At 36.7% G+C, this 19,775-nt stretch overlaps 1 protein-coding gene across 1 annotated transcript in view; it reads left to right on the forward strand.

The window, feature by feature from the left end:
• LOC145688461 (uncharacterized) overlaps positions 1 to 19,775 on the forward strand; it is a 239,993-nt gene that overhangs the window by 81,048 nt on the left and 139,170 nt on the right. The gene's annotated exons all lie outside the window — the stretch shown is intronic.

The following is a 19,775-nucleotide window of genomic DNA, read 5'->3' on the forward strand; positions in this document are numbered from 1 at the left end:
CTCCATTTTTCTTTTGTCATTTGTTCCTAATAAAAACAGTTCAGTCACTTTTGGATTGTCATAGGATAGTAGGAGTTGGATTTTGGGATGCAGCCTGTGAGATTCTAGAGGAGCTAACTGCTTGAAAAAGTATTTTTGAATCATCTGTAACATATGAAATAAGGATATGTATCATAAAAAATTGAAAGTAACTATGTCTGCGTAATCATCACGGTCAAATTGCGAAGTCAAATAAATTGACGTTTGGTATATAATCAGGCTCCAATCCCAACTGGGAAGTTATCATACGCGTGTCACTTTCATTATAATACATATCCTTAGGGTGAGTAGAAGTCCGAATTTTTGCGAAAAATTGAGTTGAGTTGAGTTTAGTTTAGCGTCCCTTTCAGCAGCGAGGCTATATGAGACGTGGACCTACTGATTAACGTGGAATCCGAACCACATGAGCGAAAAATTGAGTATCTCACAAGCCGTTCAACTGAGAGCTGAAATTCAGCATATAACTCTTTATTAAAAATAAAGAGAATATGTCCTGGCATTTTTTAAAATTATCTTTTATGAGCGGGGGGACAGGGGTGCATTTTCTATATATTGGAAATTGGTAGTGGGTTGATTTGTAAAAATAATCGAAAACGATTGATATTAGTTGAGAAACAAATTGAGAATGCAAATTAAAGTTTTTTTGAATTTTATACCCACTGCTTTCTATTTATAATTGCTGAAGCTGGTGTTTAATATATGGAGCGTTCCGAGCATAAGGCAATCAAGCCATAAAGTTAGAGAAAAATGGCCATAAAATTTGGATTCTAAACTTAATTACATGAGCATTTTCAATTAGTGCGGCATGCTTAATTATATAGAAAATTAGTTTCTCTCTCTCTCTTTCTCTGTTTTTTTTTTACGTTGGTCTACTTTTCCTTGATTTGAAACTTTCAAATTTCACCCTATTTTCTACTGAAATGTGTCTGTAAGGCAACAAAGAAATAATTATATATGATAAATTTAAATTCATTTTAATTTGGAAGATGAGAAACACTTTGCCATTATATATCGTAAAGGTCAGACCCACCAGTATTGTAACAGAGAGGTGCTTGAGCCATTAACGGTAGAAATTCAAACTCCGATAAGTGATAATTTCACAGTCTTGTTTTATTACAAGTGTAACCTCTTTAGCCAATGGAGAGGAGGACGTGGGCCATCGGTCAGAGTTGATGTCGATGGGTTTTGGTGGGTCGGAGTTGGTCACAATGGTTCAGAGTGGTTCATAGTTGGTGGTGGGTCAGAGTGGATCACGATGGTTGATGGATCAGAGTGGGCCAATGGGGCATTTGGGTGGTGGGTGATAGTGGTCATGGTGGGTCGTGGATCAAATTTTCATTGACCCACACCATCTCTGGTTAAAATTGTACTAAAGATAAGAGGCACCGAAGATGCATGTCGGCTATTATGCTCAAATTTTGCTCATGGATAGTACTCCACCAGGAAGCAATAAATCTGAAACGGTTCACGGTATCACCTTCTAGAACTCGAGATGTAGGGGTTTGTCTGATTGGCTAAATTAAGACGTCAATGATTTATCCTTCAACAACCAAGCTTTTTATGATCGTTTCCGTGGGGAAGTCAGAAGAACACGTGCCTAGTAATCGTAATATTGATAGTTTGCGTCCACCCCGGGTATTTGTTTTGTGTTTTTTGATTCACCTAAATATAAACAAATCACACATATAGGCATTTTGACATATTTTGGGAGAGTAATTTTGTGGTTCGTTGGCGTTTCATCGCGTCTCTGCTGCTGGTAGTAAAGTTTTCAAAATGGAACTTGGGCCACCACGGATCGTCGCTGCGGGGCCACCGATTTCTGGCGAGAGGTCAATAGTTGACCATCTGTAGTCCACCGACCTTACAGCTTAGAGTAATGAACGATGTCTTTGCCTTGTAGAGTTCATGACTACCGACGTCGGCAGTCAACTAGCTTTTAGTATTCCTTTACTAACCATCTATTGTTCATGTTTGTACACGGTGTTGTCATAATAATAATAATAATAATAATAATAATAATAATAATAATAATAATAATAATAATAATAATAATAATAATAATAATAATAATAATAAATATTATTATTATTATTATTATTATTATTATTATTATTATTATTATTATTATTATTATTATTATTATTTGTAGTAATAGTAGTATAATTGATGATAGAATAATTATTGTCTATGTATTGTCCAGGTAGGACTACACACAGGATTTTGCTCGTTTTGGTTCGACTTGACTCTAATCCGAGTCGAGTTGGAAGATATTTTTCGCGCCGAGTCCAAGAGTAGACCTCAAAGATGTCTGTTTCGAGTCGAGTCGAGTTTCAAAGAAAAGTCGTTCGTGCCCATCCCTACTAATGAGAGCTTAATCGGAGTTAAGCGAAATTGAAAGTCTCACTATTTATCTAAGCGACCCCGAAAACTATGAATCTAATATCGATCATTTTCTACCAATCTTTTATATGTATCCCCCTCCCATTCACCATAGGTAACCCGACAGCACTCGTTTCGAAACTATAAGAAATGTGGTTAAAATTACTCTAGGCCAGTGGTTCTCAATCTAATTCCTATCACGATCCCCTTTTATCACACGCTCTTGCCAGCGACCCTTTTATAATTTGTTTTATAATAAGCTTGTGTGGGATTTTTAACATACCTATTTCTATAATAGTAGAATCCATTTTTTTGTTTATAGTGAACAGTGCCATGGAAAATCAGCGCCCGGGGCGAGAGTATAGTACGATGTCACCGTATATATGAGTGACGTCGACAGACTAGCTACGAAGCGCCACCATGGTTGGCACGAAGCTCAATAACATTTTCAAAATAAACCCTACCTTTCCTTAATTTTGAGCACATTTTATTACGTTTTTCCTTCTATTTTACACATGTGCACATGCACTTTCCTAACATGAGTAACACACTTCCTCCGAAATGTGTGGCTCCTTTTTTCGGCGCCCGGCACTGACAGTGGATACAGTAACTGTAATATCTATATTCCCAACGACGAAGGTGCTGGTTCAAGATGGATGTTAAACTCCTTCATTGAAGAGGCCATTAACGTATCCGATCTAAGCCCACAACTTCTTGACCAAATAATAGAATGATCATGCGACAAGTCTTTGCAACTGGTTTTTTGTAACGAAGACTTGGACAAGTTCTGCCTGATGAGGAGAGAAGAATATCCTGGTCTGGGGATTGCTGCTTTAAAAGTAATAATTCCATTTGCTATATCGTACTTGTGCGAAAGTGTGTTTTTTATGGTAAACATTAAAACAAAGATAAGAAATCGCTTATCAGTTGAAAATGGCTTGATAATGTTCGTCATGAAGATTGGACCGGACATTGCTGAACTAGTGAAATTACACCATGCTTAGGTGTCTCATTAGGTTTTAATTTTAATTGTATTTCAATGTGCAGGTTTTGTTGCATGTGTATTTTTCTAGTATTTCTATATACAGTTCTCATTGGTTTTATATCATACCTCTTTGATTTAAATTCATTTTTAAACAACTCTACTAACTAACTAACTCTATGGCCTATGGAACCCGGAGGTTCAATGCCGCGTTCACAAACGCTCTACACTGACTTCTATCCTTAGCCAATTGGATCCAGTTTCTACTTTGTATTCGTATCTCAGCGAAATCCATCTTAATATTGTCCTCCCATCTGCGCCTAGGTCTTCCTAATGGTCGTTTTCCGATTGGTCTTCCAGTCAAGATTTTGAAAGCGTTTCTACTTTCTTCCATTCTAGCTACATGACCTGCCCACCTAAGCCTTCTAGACTTGACGACCCTAACAATGTTGGGTAAACCGTATAAATTATGTAGTTCCTCGTTATGAAGTTTCCGCCATTCCCCATTCCCGTTCCTCTTGGGTCCGAATATTCGTCTAAGGATCTTGTTCTCAAATACTTTCAGTCTATGTTCTTCCCTCAAAGTAAGCGACCATGTTTCGCAACCATACAGAACAACAGGCATGATTATCGTTTTGTATATTTTAAGCTTCAAATTTCTCGACAGAATTCGCGACGACAAGACTTTGAACCGAATAGTAACACGAATTCTACACCCTTTGAAAATGTTCAGTAGACTTATTTTTTATTGTTCTTTACAGTGTGTATAAAAAACAAAAGTATGCCTATCAGAACAAAATTAAAAATAATATTTAAAAATAATTTCTGGTATTAGATTCTAACTATATTTATCTCTTCCGCCTATCTTCGCGATCCCCTAGGGGCCGCGACTCCCAGGTTGAGAAACCCTGCTCTAGGCATACATGAGTTATGTTGGAACATACATACATACACTTTTATGTTTATAAATGCAGATAAGATAGAGTTGAGAGAGAGCGATTAAGGAATTACCGCTCTCAATCTCTTCACTTTACTTTTGCGATTCGCGAATTTCTTACGTGACAGTTTGGGTCTAGCTAGTTTTTTGTCTTGGACCACGATCCGATTTTCGATATGCTCTACCTAAATGCTGTAATGTGAATATTGAGAAGTTATCTGCGATGAAAGTAGCTGCAAATAAATACATTACGTAACTTATTTATTGCTATTACACGATTTTTTAAATTTGTATTCAATATTCACACATAACACACCGACGTTCTGTCAATACCTCAGATGTTATATTTTAAAGATAAGAATTACTTATGTCGTGAAATGATATGAATATATATATTCAACTGATATATACAACTGATGATATGAATATATATATTCAACTGATATATACAACTGATGAATTGTAATGTAACTATTTTACATAATTTTCATGCATTGAGGAAAGTAGAATATCATAAAAGAATTTCATCTGAACGGGTATCGAACTCACGATTTAAACGCTCGGTAGTGTACCACTGAGCTAACATGACCGCTTTTCGGAAGCTGCTTCTGAAATATAACTGAGCTCATACGTAAATGCTCTTTTCCGTATGGAAATCACAATGACGAAACGAGAGTGTGAATACATAGTCTCGAAATATTGTATCATTAAGTATTTCAATGTTACTTTTTTCTACACTTAATACCATTTCAACATGTCTTATTATATTTAACAGAAGGAAAAACATATCTGTACATCGTTTCCCGATTACTAAGGTTGGCTTTGGAGGTTCGAACCAGCAGCTTTAGTTTACTGTTTTCCGAAGATACCCGAAGTTGGACTTCGAAAGAGTTTGTCTCAAAACAGCTATCATCATATCGCTCAATCTGTTTGGTATATGGTATATGTTTTTATACGTGTAAAGTCGTCAGTATAACAATTCATTCTTTAAACAGCTTTTCGTATGTATTAATATTCCTTTATAAAAACTGTTTTTGATATTATTATTACGGCACACCATTTTCAGATTTCTTTCGCGAGTCGTTGACCAAGTCGTTCCCCACCAGCGTTGCCAGACTCACAGGTCGGAATTATTCCAAAACCTGATCGAACTTATGCTAGATTCGGTCAAATTATGCTAGATCCTCATAATTACTAATTCAGGAGTTTAAAAAAACGAAGTTGAGATACGATAACGTAACTTAAAATACACAGAGAGCAAGAATGCAATACTTCACGCACCAAAATTTTAACTCAGCTAAATTAATGCAGTCGTTGCCAGACTCAATGGCGTATATATCGTATAAATGAATGCAAAGTTTTTGTTTACATATTTTGAAAGAAAATTACTTCGCAGCATAAGGGGAGTTGGGAATCGTCTGCTATGGGGGGGCGGCAGATTTTTGGTCGGTCTCGGAGCTGTCATTTCAGGAATAAATATGATCATGAAGTCAGAAATAAAGATGGTGAAGTTGTCAAAAAGTTGGGGGGAGAATGGCCCCCATAGCTCCGCCCATGCCTCGGAGTTAAAGGATTAGAAAACCCTGGGTGGAGCCACAAAAAATCCCAAAGACGTTTCGAACTTACTTCGGAAAATAAGACTGCCTGTATGGTTTACCGACTGTATGAATCAATGGAAGAGGATACATTTCTGCCGTTCTTTTTCTTCCCACGACCAACTTCTTTCTCATCTCCAGGTTTTACGGCTTTCTGATAAACTTGCTGAAATTGTGCTAGATTTGGACAGGATGCTAAAAGCAAGATGCTAGATGCTAGAGACATGCAAATTATGCTAGATCTAGCATCATTATGCTAGATCTGGCAACGCTGTTCCCCACAATAGGCGTGTCGTGCAAGTAACCAATCATACGTCAGGTACTAGCTTTTACCTATTGCTTCCTTCTCACAGCTCAGAACATTGGTAACTATGGATAGACGTACAGCAGTAATTACTTTATGGGAGTTGGAAGGTTATTCTGCAACTGCAGCTAGCAGGCGAGTAGGTGTCCCGGCCTCTACAGGAAGGCGATGGATTCGGAAATATGGTGCTACAGGTCAGACTGATAATTTACGATCTCCTGGTCGTCCGCATGTGTCAACCGAAGCCCAAGATGCGAGATTAGTAAACGAAGCCCGGTTAGACCCACTAAGGACGCCTAGACAGCTAAGGGAAGTTTCTCTCTTTCCTGGTAGAAAGCATACAGCTCTGCGAAGGCTTCGTCATGCTGGGTTACGTGGCCGTGTTGCTGCCGTGAAGGAAAAACTCTCAGACGACCACAAAATTTACCGTCTCGCGTTTGCACAGGCGAATGTGGGTCTCAATTGGGAAAACGTAGTTTTCTCAGATGAATCCATATTCACAACATCAAAGAAGGGACGCCGTTTTGTGTATCGTCCGAGAGGCACCCGATATGACCATGGATATGTGGCTGCTTGCAATCGCAGTGGCCATGTATCTATTTTATGTTGGGGTTGGATTTCCAGTCGCGGAGCAGGACAGCTTCATAGAATTGAAGGACATCTGGACAATGCTCAGTACTTAGACATTATTAGTAATATCATGGTGCTATCTGTACGAGTATTTCAGCCTGATGGTGTAATTCAGTTCCAGCAATACCAGTCGCCAATACATACTTCCCGTGTGATTCAGGAATGGTTCGCAGGGCATCCTGAGAATGATTTAATCGACTGGCCGCTCGTGGAGCAGACCTCAATCTCATGGAAAATATGTGGGCAGAAGTGAAGCGTACTCTAAGGGAAAGTTGGCCCCAGGCAGATCCACCAAGAACTCAGGATGACCTGTGGCATCTTGTTTCCGAAGCATGGCTGGAGGTAGGGGAAGGAGATAGATTTGTCACCCATGTAATAGATTCCATGCCCAGAAGAATGGAGCGTGTACTAAATTCAGAAGGGTCTTGGACACAATATTAATGTTCCCGCCTTAACTCCCGAAAACAGCCCTTTTCAGGGCTACCTAAACGCTTCTGAAAATATTTCTAGAAGTAAACCACTCCTTGTATCCGATTTCTGTGCAATCCTACTAACAAAAGAATGATTATTAGCTGTAGGCTTTGAACTCAAGACCTCTTTATTGGCAAGTCCGTACTCTACCAGTGAGCTAACACGAACACGCAAACCCAACCTGAAGAAACACGACTTTCAATTTCTGGTATTCGATGACAATGATGCTCATATACTTGGCAAATGTTGTATTCAACTTGGGATGTTCCGCAACACATACACACACACACATAAACAAAGCGAAAGAGAGAGAGAGAGAGAGAGAGAGAGATGAATATACAAAAGCATATTCAACGTATTCGAATGAGACTCTAAGTAACGACATTCCGTTCTAAAGAGAGTTTGTGTTTCTTCCCGTGACGTTAAGGGGATCGGGAAAAGTTATGTGTCTTGAAGCAGGATACGACTTTGGATACTCTGTTTATACACTTTCTATATCCGTAGGAATATATTGTATTTCACGAATGTAAATGACATGCTGTAATGAGAATATTGAGAAGTTACATCTGTATGACAAATAGATGCAAATAAATACACTACATAACTTATTTATTGCTATTGAACGAGTTTCTTAAGTTGTATTTACATCCTCATATATAATACCGACCTACTGTGAAAATTATCTCAGATGTTATATTTTAAACATAATAATTACTATGTTCTGCAATGATTATGTTATATATACACAACTTATGTATTCTAATGTAATTATTTTATATAATTTTTCATGCATTGCGGAAAATATAATTTAAAAAAAGGACTAACTTAGACGGGATTCGAACTCTCAACCTTAAGAGTTGAAATCCGACAACTTACCAATGAGCTAACGCAAGGACTTCTAGAACAATGCTTCTAGCGATGTATGACGGATCTCAAGATAATTATGACATTCATATCCATTACAAACGCTGTTTCTGTTCTACTTTGACTTTTATTTTAGTACTCAGGCGATAATTATGTTCTATTTCTTAACTTTGAGCATTCTTTTACATATGGAAAGATTCTTTAACGTATTTAAATGTTCCATTACGTATGGAGAGCTAAATGACAAACAAGCATGTGCTGACATTAAAAAAAGAAAAAAGGTTTCGAAATATTGTATCATTAAGTATTTCAATCAATGTTGCTTTTTTAAACACTTGGTAACAAGTCTTATTATATTTAAAAGAAGAAAAACAAATCTGCAAACTTTTTCCCGATTGCAAAGGCTCTCTTGGAGGTTCGAACCTGGCTTACTTTTTCCCGAAGATACCCGAAGCTGGACTTAGAAAATGATTGCCTCAAAACACCAGTAAAGAATGCGCTCAACCTTTTTGAGACAAGGTGTACATTTGTGCACCCCTTGAAATTTTTGGGAATGGTACCTTGGCCCACCCCTTAAGTTTTAGAAATTGCCCAATTTAAACATTTGGTATAATAGTACTGGACCCTAATATATATTACTATAAATTTGGGTGGTCCACCTCGTTCCCTTTTAGGGGTGATTTTGTTCCGCTTTAGGGGTGAACATGGATACCGTACATGTGGTGCGATCGTCCCGAGTTCGATTTTTGGTGCTAGTTTCAGGAAATGTTGAATTTAACGTCGCCGCAAAACGATGATGATAGGACGAAACATGAGAAAAACATGAACTTACTTGATTGAGGATTGAAGCAGGGACCTCACACATTAGTGACAAACGCGGCTGGGATGATGTGATTTTGGACCTAATTAGTAACTCTCGTTTCCGTTCATGGATTAAATAAAAAGATGACTCTTTGCTTAAATCTGATTAGTTCATTGTTCGAGCGATTTTTAAACGCCCAGCGTTTGTTGATCAGTAAGCGCTTCATTGATGGAAACAATGTTGCCAGATTTTGAAAATCTAAACTGTTCCGATTCTTTTTCGAAATGGTTCCGCTGAGTGCAAGAATTTTCAAAACTAAAAACTTTTCAAAAAAATTTTTCGAACTAAAAAATTTCAAATAAAAAAATTTAAACAAAAATTGTCAAACAAAAATTTTCAAACAAAATTTCAAATAAAATTTTGAAACAAATTTTGAAAATCTAAAATTTTTTAAACTAAAAAATAAAATCAAACTTTCTGGAACGAAATTTTTTTAAACTTAAAATTTTCGAACTCGAACCGAATTTGAAAACTAAAAAACTTTTCGAACCAAATTTTCAAACAATTTTTTTTTCGAACTCAGAAAGTTTCAAACTTAAAACTTGCAAATCAAAATTTCAAACTAAAAAGTTTTCGATCTAAAATTTTGAACTAAAAAATTCGAACTCAAAGTTCTCACTAAAAATTTTCGAACTCAGAAAATTTTAAAATCAAAATTTGAAACTCAAGTTTCGAATTAAAAATATTTTTGAACTACAATTATCAAACTCAAACTTTTCGAAAATCTTAACAGAGATTGAAAGTGATCACTCGTTTCGCGAGCCGTAAGCCGTAACTTTTAGTAATGTAACATAGTTTACGATTTAAGATTTATATTGTCTTGAGAACGATTGAGTTCGTTTATGTAATGAACCCGTTGACCAGCCATAGCCTGATTTCACATCGTAGCTCATGAAAGCAATCTTGTTGTAGTTGTGTAGCCGTGACCATTTTTTCTGGACATATAGCCTGTACGATCACCAGGAATGAAATACTACTTAGTTTAGCGACCATTAAGACGTGAAATAAGATGAAATCTGAACCATCAAATGTTAAGACATCCTGCGATAGAACAAACGAAAATGTGTGTTTCCTTACCTGGAGTCGAACCCCGGATCGATTAGAACTTTAAGGAAAGGACATATTTCGTTTAGCACAGCGATTCATATCTTATGAGCTGGGAACTCAGACCTCAAAATCAACGTCTGCTTAGTTGTTAAAAGCAATGAATCAATTTTCCATTTACATTGCCAAACACTTTAAAATATTAAGTCAGCTTCTGTCATATTGAAATTGCATTTAAAAAAATCACATGCGAAGGCGAAGATGACGAAAGAGAGGAGCGGCTTCTTGCACAAGTTTCGTAACGAAATGAATTTCATTACTTCAGTATCATAGTTTCTTTGTCATAGATGAAGAATGCAGAATTTGCAGTTTTTCTTTATAACATCATTCAGCTCTGTCATATTGCATTCTCTCTCTTTAAATTGTGTTACTGTTGCTTAGTTACTAAGATATCAGTCCTGTGTTTGTAACATTGAACTTGTCATTTACTGCAATAGTGATTACCGTGTTACCTAGTGATGATGCTATAATGTTGCATTGAATCTAATTTTTCTGGTGCAAGAGGTTTTCAGTTCGATTCCTTTAGAGTGCTTCCCGTCGTTCTTATAGGATTATCAGTTACTTATTTCATGAAAGATCGTGCCAGTAGTGAATGATGCTACATTGAATTCAATTTACTATGGTGGAAGAGCTTCCCTCATAAGATTGTAAATGAAGAAAGAAAAAAAACTGTTACGGCTTTCCTTGTGTAAAAGAAATGAACGATTTATCGTTTTGATCTCATATTGTTTTGTACCATGGTGCTGTAATACGAGTGATTTGTATTAAATAACATTCACAAGAAGATCGATTCCGGCTGGAAAACAATTTCATAAAAGTGAACAAGTGCATCTAATGCGAAAAGGATTCTAGTTTGATCCTGCTGACGTTCACTACTTTTAGTGAAGTTTTTATACGATAAAAGTATTGCACGAACAGTCTGTGCCTACTGCTAAAACTTAATTACATTTTCATTGAAATCAACATAAGTAATATATTTGTATTTAAAAAATGTAATCAGTATGTACTGTAATAAACAACATTGTGTGTTTGTGTGTGTGTCGTGTGTGTGTGTGTGTGTGCGTGATGTTAGTCTAAACAACAGTCTTTTTCATGAATGGTTTTTAAATTATTGTTGTGGTATTTGCTCCTCGAGAAAAAGCTGAGGCCTGCAAAATGATCTTCCTCAACTCAGTGACCTTGCTTGTTTCATGTTAAGTGTATCATTATCTGTTTTACGTCGTGATGACTCAATGACAAAGGTGTGTAAGGTCGCTGGTTCGATCTTAGCTAACGCCAAGTTGCTTTGTAGTGAACAAAAAGCCATGTGCGTGAGTTTTCTCAGGGTTCTCCCCACTATATTTAATCCATCATTACATTTATTTCTCATCATCATCGTCTTCTTTAGCCTAGTTAACATAACTGTAAGACGTAAAACTCAAAGATTTAATTTCATTTCTCTGAATTACCACGAGTGTTTTTTTGTTCTCTTGACAGTACCGAGGACGTAAATCTTGTGTTCCTAGACTGCATAAGACGTGAACGATAAAATCTGAACAACCATAAATGTTTTATGCTGACTTAACAATATCGAGGCTGTATAGGACGTGGACCTACAGTTCAAAGTGAAATTCGAATCATCATAAATGTAGCTATAAACACCAAATATTTGTTTCTATTTTACGTATAAGATGGAAAGCGTTTATGTCCTTAGGCTGTATAAGACTTGAACGTACTTCTGTGGGTTGTGTACTTAAACCCGTAATAATAACGCCAAAAATCGAACCTGGACTTAGCCACTGAAATCTCAAATAGGCTTAAGGAGAGATTTTTTTTTATTGTAATGCATTCAACCTGGAAAATGCTGATTAGCACCTTGACCTTCAAGTGAGAGGAGTGAGAGGTAAGGAAATACTTCCGTGCTTGACGTCACATGAATGAAATTCTGTCCATCTTAGCATTTTTTCGTTCTGTGCTTTGATCAGTAAGCTGTTATTCGTTTCATACAAGTTCAAGAGTTAATGTGGCTAATATTTATTAAATCACATCTTAATGGTCGCTAAACTAAGTAGTATTTCATTCCTGGTGATCGTACAGGCTATATGTCCAGAAAAAATGGTCACGGCTACACAACTACAACAAGATTGCTTTCATGAGCTACGATGTGAAATCAGGCTATGGCTGGCCAACGGGTTCATTACATAAACGAACTCAATCGTTCTCAAGACAATATAAATCTTAAACCGTAAACTATGTTACATTACTAAAAGTTACGGCTTACGGCTCGCGAAACGAGTGATCACTTTCAATCTCTGTTAAGATTTTCGAAAAGTTTGAGTTTGATAATTTTAGTTCAAAAATATTTTTAATTCGAAACTTGAGTTTCAAATTTTGATTTTAAAATTTTCTGAGTTCGAAAATTTTTAGTGAGAACTTTGAGTTCGAATTTTTTAGTTCAAAATTTTAGATCGAAAACTTTTTAGTTTGAAATTTTGATTTGCAAGTTTTAAGTTTGAAACTTTCTGAGTTCGAAAAAAAAATTGTTTGAAAATTTGGTTCGAAAAGTTTTTTAGTTTTCAAATTCGGTTCGAGTTCGAAAATTTTAAGTTTAAAAAAATTTCGTTCCAGAAAGTTTGATTTTATTTTTTAGTTTAAAAAATTTTAGATTTTCAAAATTTGTTTCAAAATTTTATTTGAAATTTTGTTTGAAAATTTTTGTTTGACAATTTTTGTTTAAATTTTTTTATTTGAAATTTTTTAGTTCGAAATTTTTTTTTGAAAAGTTTTTAGTTTTGAAAATTCTTGCACTCAGCGGAACCGTTTCGAAAAAGAATCCGAGCAGTTTAGATTTTCAAAATCTGGCAACATTGTTTCCATCAATGAAGCGCTTACTGATCAACAAACGCTGGGCGTTTAAAAATCGCTCGAACAATGAACTAATCAGATTTAAGCAAAGAGTCATCTTTTTATTTAATCCATGAACGGAAACGAGAGTTACTAATTAGGTCCAAAATCACATCATCCCAGCCGCGTTTGTCACTAATGTGTGAGGTCCCTGCTTCAATCCTCAATCAAGTAAGTTCATGTTTTTCTCATGTTTCGTCCTATCATCATCGTTTTGCGGCGACGTTAAATTCAACATTTCCTGAAACTAGCACCAAAAATCGAACTCGGGACGATTGCACCACATGTACGGTATCCATGTTCACCCCTAAAGCGGAACAAAATCACCCCTAAAAGGGAACGAGGTGGACCACCCAAATTTATAGTAATATATATTAGGGTCCAGTACTATTATACCAAATGTTTAAATTGGGCAATTTCTAAAACTTAAGGGGTGGGCCAAGGTACCATTCCCAAAAATTTCAAGGGGTGCACAAATGTACCTATGTCTTATGATAGGAAATAGACCTGTATACATGACCATATAACCATATAAGGTAATAGGTCCTCATCCAAGAGGATAAATTGGATCAAAAAACCAAACACGTGGTACATCATATTGCTTATGTTTATATTTTGGCAATTTTGTACCCCTAAAACGGAACGAAGTGAACCACCCAAATTTATCATGATACATATTAGAGTCCAGTAGTATATGCTTAAACTGAAAAATTTCCAAATTTTAAGGGGTGGGCTATGGTACTCCTCCCAAATTTTAAAGGGATGCACAAATGTACCTATGTGTTATAATAGGAAATGTACATCTGAATACGTCCATATAACTATATAAGGTAATAGGACCTCATCCAAGGTGATAAAATGAGCCAAAATATCAAACACGTGGTTGCAGTAAAATTTGGTAATTTTGTGCCCCTAAAAGGAACGAGGTGGACCACCCAAATTTATAATAATATATATTGGAGCCCTATACTATTATACCAAATGTTTAAATTGGGCAATTTCCAAAATTGAAGGGTGTGGGCCAAAGTACTCCCCTCAAATTTTAAAAGGGTGCACAAATATACCCATATCTTATGAAAGGTAATGAACCCCTGTATACGCCCATATAACTATATAAGGTAATAGGACCTCATCCAAGAGGATAAATTGGGCCAAAAGACCAAACACGTGGTACAACGTATTGCTTACGTTTATATTTCGGCAATTTCGTACCTCTGAAGGGGAACATGTTTTCTCCTGTTTCGTCCTATCATTTCTCATCACCATCGTTTTCGCTGGGGACGTTAAATTCAACATTTCCTAAACTAGCACCAAGAATCGAACTCGGTACGATTGCAAGTTATCCATGTTCACCCCTGAAACGGAACAAAGTGGATCACAAAGTACTTATCAAATTTAAGGAAATAATTTTAAATACGCCTCCATATAACGTAATAAGGCTCCAAAATCGATAATCATCAAAGGGAACGAGGTCCGATACTCCCCTCCCCCCCTCCAACTCCTGATGTAAATTAAGGTGATCTTATGTGTCCTGAGTGATCCCTGCCCCTGAGTAAACATAAGCAAAATTACAATAGGTAATGCAATCCCAAACCAAAACATCTCTAACTCATTCACTATGGTCCATGTGGGGTCCCAAAAGTAAAATAGGGTCAGCCCGACGTCAAACAAACAGATTAGCTCAAACCAAATACCTCTACTTCATTCGCACCAATAAGGGACGGGATGGCTCAGTGATAGAGCGTTCACCTCTGCTGTATGGGGTTCCTAGTTCCAAGTAATTTTGTGGTGGGCAACATTATGCTCCAATTTTCTCCCATACTTTCATTCATTTTTCATCGTCACCGTCTCCTTTAGCCTAATCGTGGGACGTAAAACTAAAGATTTCATTTGCACCAGTGTTAGTTCATCTCATCAAAGGGATAACAACCAAAAATCAAGTATTCCTCCCAAAGTTCAGCAGCAAAAATAGAACCTACTAATTAACGTGAAATCCGAACCGCATGAGCTCCTTCCGGGAATCGAACTCTGGTCTCCCACGTTAAAGGCGCATACGCTAACCGGTTAGCCACAAAGGAACTCCAAAGTTTTCGAGTTTCATATTAATACTAATACTAATTTATACTATTACTGGGGTCTACTAATTCATAACGTAATAGATCATCAAGAAAGAGATCAAACCTTGTTTTGGTAATTTTATACCCATAAAAGGGAACGAAACAAGCCATCATAAGCTCCAAGCTAAAAATCCCAGTTCAGTGACGTCAAACGAACATATTAGCTCGAACCAACTACATCTAATTCATTCATACCAGTAAAGGTGCGGTGGCTCAGTGGTAGAGCGTTCACCTCTGCTGTATGGGGTCCCTAGTTCAAACCCCCGCGAAATAGTTTTGTGGAGGGCAACATTATGCTACATTTTTCCCACACTTTCATTTGCACCCGTGTTAGTCCATCTCATCAAAGATATAACAATCTCCAAATTTTATGCCATAAAAGGGAACGAAAGCATTCGTAAACCTGTACTATTTCATAACGTAATGAATCATCAAGACCATATTTTTAGTAACTTTAAAGAATCATCATGACCTCTGATCCAATACTCCCAATTCTATTACGTCATAGCCTGGCCAAGGTACCTCTGATTCATTTACACCAACGTGCATGGCCCCTGAATAAGCATAAGCAAAATTTCAATAGGTGACGCAATCCCGGGCCAAAGCATCCCTGATTCATTCACTATGGTCCATAGTGGCCCCAAATTGGATAATCGAGAGTGCGGTAAAGTAACGCAATTACTACTGCTACTAGGTGACTCGTGATAACGGTACCTCATACAAAATATTATTGTCTAGGGCGCTCTTGTTCCACATTTCGATTATTTTTGATCTATTTGAAGATATCACATAATTATCTGTAAAATTATCGATAATTTCGCATTGATTAGGCCTCTTAAGAAAGAGTCTTAGTCTTCTACGTCACAACTACTTTTTTCGGCATCACCTTATCAGCTAATTTGTTTTCTATACATAATTCTATACTATATGCAATAGTAACGTATATACTTCTATTTTCATATTTATATTTTCAGTGTAAATAACAGCAATATAAAATATCAATATCATATATTGAGACACTTTTTTTTGTGTGTGTGTGTGTGTGTAGAGTTTCAGTCAAATCAAAGGGTCAGATAATCGGGGATAACGGCCGTCTTATGCATCGTCTTGCATTGTTTGTTCAATGTATGACCAAACATGTCTTGGGGATGTGAACTGTGGCACCTTTTACGTACTGCGAGCCTTAGCATGTTGGAGGTGAACTACTGGAAAACTGAATAAAAGTGTGTTGTGAAATGACTTGATATTAGACCGAATTAGTTTATTTTATGTTTGTTTCAGTTACAATGTCAAACGGCTTTCTTGCAACTGAGAATCAATTTTACATTTCTCTGCAGGTATTATAAAAATCATTTTTATTAAAGTAGATGCGAATAACACTGCTAATAACAGAACTGTGTCTAGTCATTATTTTCCGAGAAGAAAGAGTAGAATAACATCTAAAGGTTATGATGGAACTTAAAAAAATAGTTATTCTTCTTACAGAATATGTTACAATTAATAAAGAAAAATTTCCTGCAAGAAATCCCTCCCTGCACAGAATTCCCAGTCTCCAAAAATTAGGCAGAAGGGGAATTCCCGTTCTGCCTAAAGATAAGATCATTTAAAATATTCTCTGCAAAGTGCTGGAGGGGCTTTAGGCAGAACGGGAAGACACCAATAAGCAAGTAACAAGATAATCCCATGCATGTACAGGAGATTGAAATTTATTGGGCGCGCTTTTAATAACAAGACATTGAACTCATCAAAACTATATTATAATTGTTGTTTTCTTTTTTTATGCGTTCATCAAGTTGATTTTTAAAAAGTGCACAAGGAATCATTTCCACAGTCTCGGATTTTGTCTGCTAATAGCAGAAAATACGTACTTTTCCTAATATTAGTACAGTTAATAGTTTGTGTTTTGTTTTACACCAAGTTATTCTTAGACAACTGTCCTTAAGTATTCTTATTTATCAAGTAGTATAAATCTCTATTTTCAATTGACAAAAGTAAAATTATACGTATCACATTTACATTATCCGCCAAGATCTAGTTTGTTTGTAGCCAGGTAGCTCATCCGAAACGGAAATTACGTTTTCTGCACCAGCGTATTTTAATTTTTCCCTCTTTTCTCGCCCTCCAATTTTTTTCGACCCCAAATCTTTTGCGCCCTAAGCACGTGCCTAGCGTGCCTAAGCGGAAAAGCGGCCCTGCTACTAGCTCTACAAACAGTTCGTTCGAACTAGTAAATCCATTGCGTCCGTCGGTTTACTCTTTTTCTTTGCTATCGAATGATCGGTTATTTTTAGTTGAATTTGTCATATTTTTCTCCAGAATGCAGCTTAATTAAGTCCTTTTTTGTGTTATAACACATGGGCTGAAAAGTCCCGGGCCTAACACATAGATGGCGCTAGTTGTATTGCAGTCACCTTGTTTTCAGTGAATACTAACCTTCACAAGACAGCTGTGAGAATTTCATGATATTCTATTCATTCGTCTGTGAGTTATTGTGCTAAGAGTGACCCTACTTGTGTTAGTTTCAAAACAACGGATCAATAACAATTTCGTGTTTTAATTTTACACTGCTTCTTGATGGGAAAAAATACCGTTCAAGCGAAGCAATGGCTTGAAAAGTGTTATGGGGACTCCGCTCCATCAGAAACAACAATAAAACGTTGGTTTGCTGACTTCAAACGTGGTCGTAGAGACACCGATGATGCAGAACGCAGTGGACGTCCAAATGAGGCAGTAACATCAGAAAACATAAAAAAAAATCCACAAACTTGTTTTGAATGATCGTAAAGTGAAGGTGCGTGAGTTAGCTGACATCGTAAAGATATCAAAAGAACGTGTTGGCTTTATATTGCATGAGCATTTGACTATGAGAAAGCTCTGTTCAAAGTGGGTGCCGCGTTTGCTCACTGTGGACCAAAAACAAGAACGTGTTGATGCTTCTGAGCAGTGTTTGGCCATGTTTAAACGTAACAAACCGGACTTTTTGCGTCGATATGTGACCATGGATGAAACATGGATCCATCACTTCACTCCGGAATCAAAACGATCGGCATCTGAGTGGACAGCAACTGGTGAACCTCGTCCAAAGCGCCCGAAAGCACAACAATCGGCTGGCAAGGTTATGGCCTCGGTATTTTGGGATGTGCGTGGTGTAATATTCATCGACTATCTTGAAAAAGGACATACCATTAACAGTGACTATTATATAGCGTTATTGGAGCGTTTGAAGGCCGAAATTGCAAAGAAACGACCGCATATGGCAAAGAAAAAACTTTTGTATCATCAAGACAACGCACCGTGTCACAAGTCAATCAAAACAATGGCAAAACTACATGAATTGAACTTCGAATTGCTCCCACATCCACCGTATTCGCCAGATTTGGCTCCCAGCGACTACTGGCTGTTCGCAGACCTAAAAAAAAATGCTCGCCGGTAAGAAATTTCGCACGAATGAAGAGGTTATCGCTGCAACTGAGGCCTATTTTGAGGCAAAAGATAAATCGTTCTACAAAAGTGGTATTGAAATGTTAGAGCGGCGCTGGACTGATTGCGTTGCTCTTCATGGAGATTACGTTGATGAATAAAGCTAATTTTGAACCAAAAAAACGGCGTTTTGTTTGTTAGGCCCGGAACTTTTCAGCCCATGTGTTAGTGGGAAAAGAAAGCTGAAATTTCACTTTTCATTAAAGCTGGAATGTGGAAAAATTCCAGGCGAAATAGCTACAAAAAATGCTTTCTTCAGAGGAGCCTTTCCGGGCCCTTGCATCTCTAGATTTGACACATTTTGAATGCATAAGAACAAAGTTACTAGGAATTGAAATTTTGACTTTTTTCGAAAAGGTTTACTGGGAAAACTACTTAGAGAAGTAACATACCCAATCACGTAAGGGTTTCCAATAGATGTGAAGATCGTAATGCCATTTAGAGCAGTTCGGTATGTTACTATTCCGGAGATATGGCAAACTTCGGTCAAATTTCAAACATTGTTTAAAACTATGCAGTTCCGAGAACTTGTTACAACTAATAAAAATGATTGCTATAATATTATAGAAGAAAAGGAAAGTAGCAATCATTTTCAAAATTTCCCGCAAATATACCATTGTAAGCAGTATAACAATTTACTTGTATTTCTCATAGTTCAAAGATGGGTTGAAATATCAAATTGTTGTAAAGGTATTATGATCTCTGTCTTTTGAAAACTAGCTACACGATTGAATGTGATACTTATTTAAAGAGATTGGAAATAAAGCCATTCGAAAAAAAAAATAATAATTTCCGTGCAACATTTATTTTTGTATTCTCGAAATATGTCATATTATGATCTTAGTACTTAACATTAAGGTATTTTAGATGCCCATTGCTTCTCCATTCTCACTTGGTATTACTGTGGTAGAGGCCCCCAAAATTTAGGGTGTTGCGATACTGTAGAGTCTTGGTTTCTAACACTAAATAATATATGTGGTATTGCAAATATTCGTTTAACATGTAGATTTGAAATACATAATTATCATGGTGCCATTAAAAAAAAAAAAAAAAAGCTCTTTATGTAGAATTGGAAACAGAGATAATCGGTGATATTGAAGAGTATGTCAAACGATTTCCCCCTGTCAA

The sequence above is a fragment of the Thermobia domestica genome, chromosome 6 (assembly GCF_964235325.1).
Source record: "Thermobia domestica chromosome 6, izTheDome1.hap1.1, whole genome shotgun sequence".
NCBI classification, from domain to species: Eukaryota; Metazoa; Arthropoda; class Insecta; order Zygentoma; family Lepismatidae; genus Thermobia; species Thermobia domestica.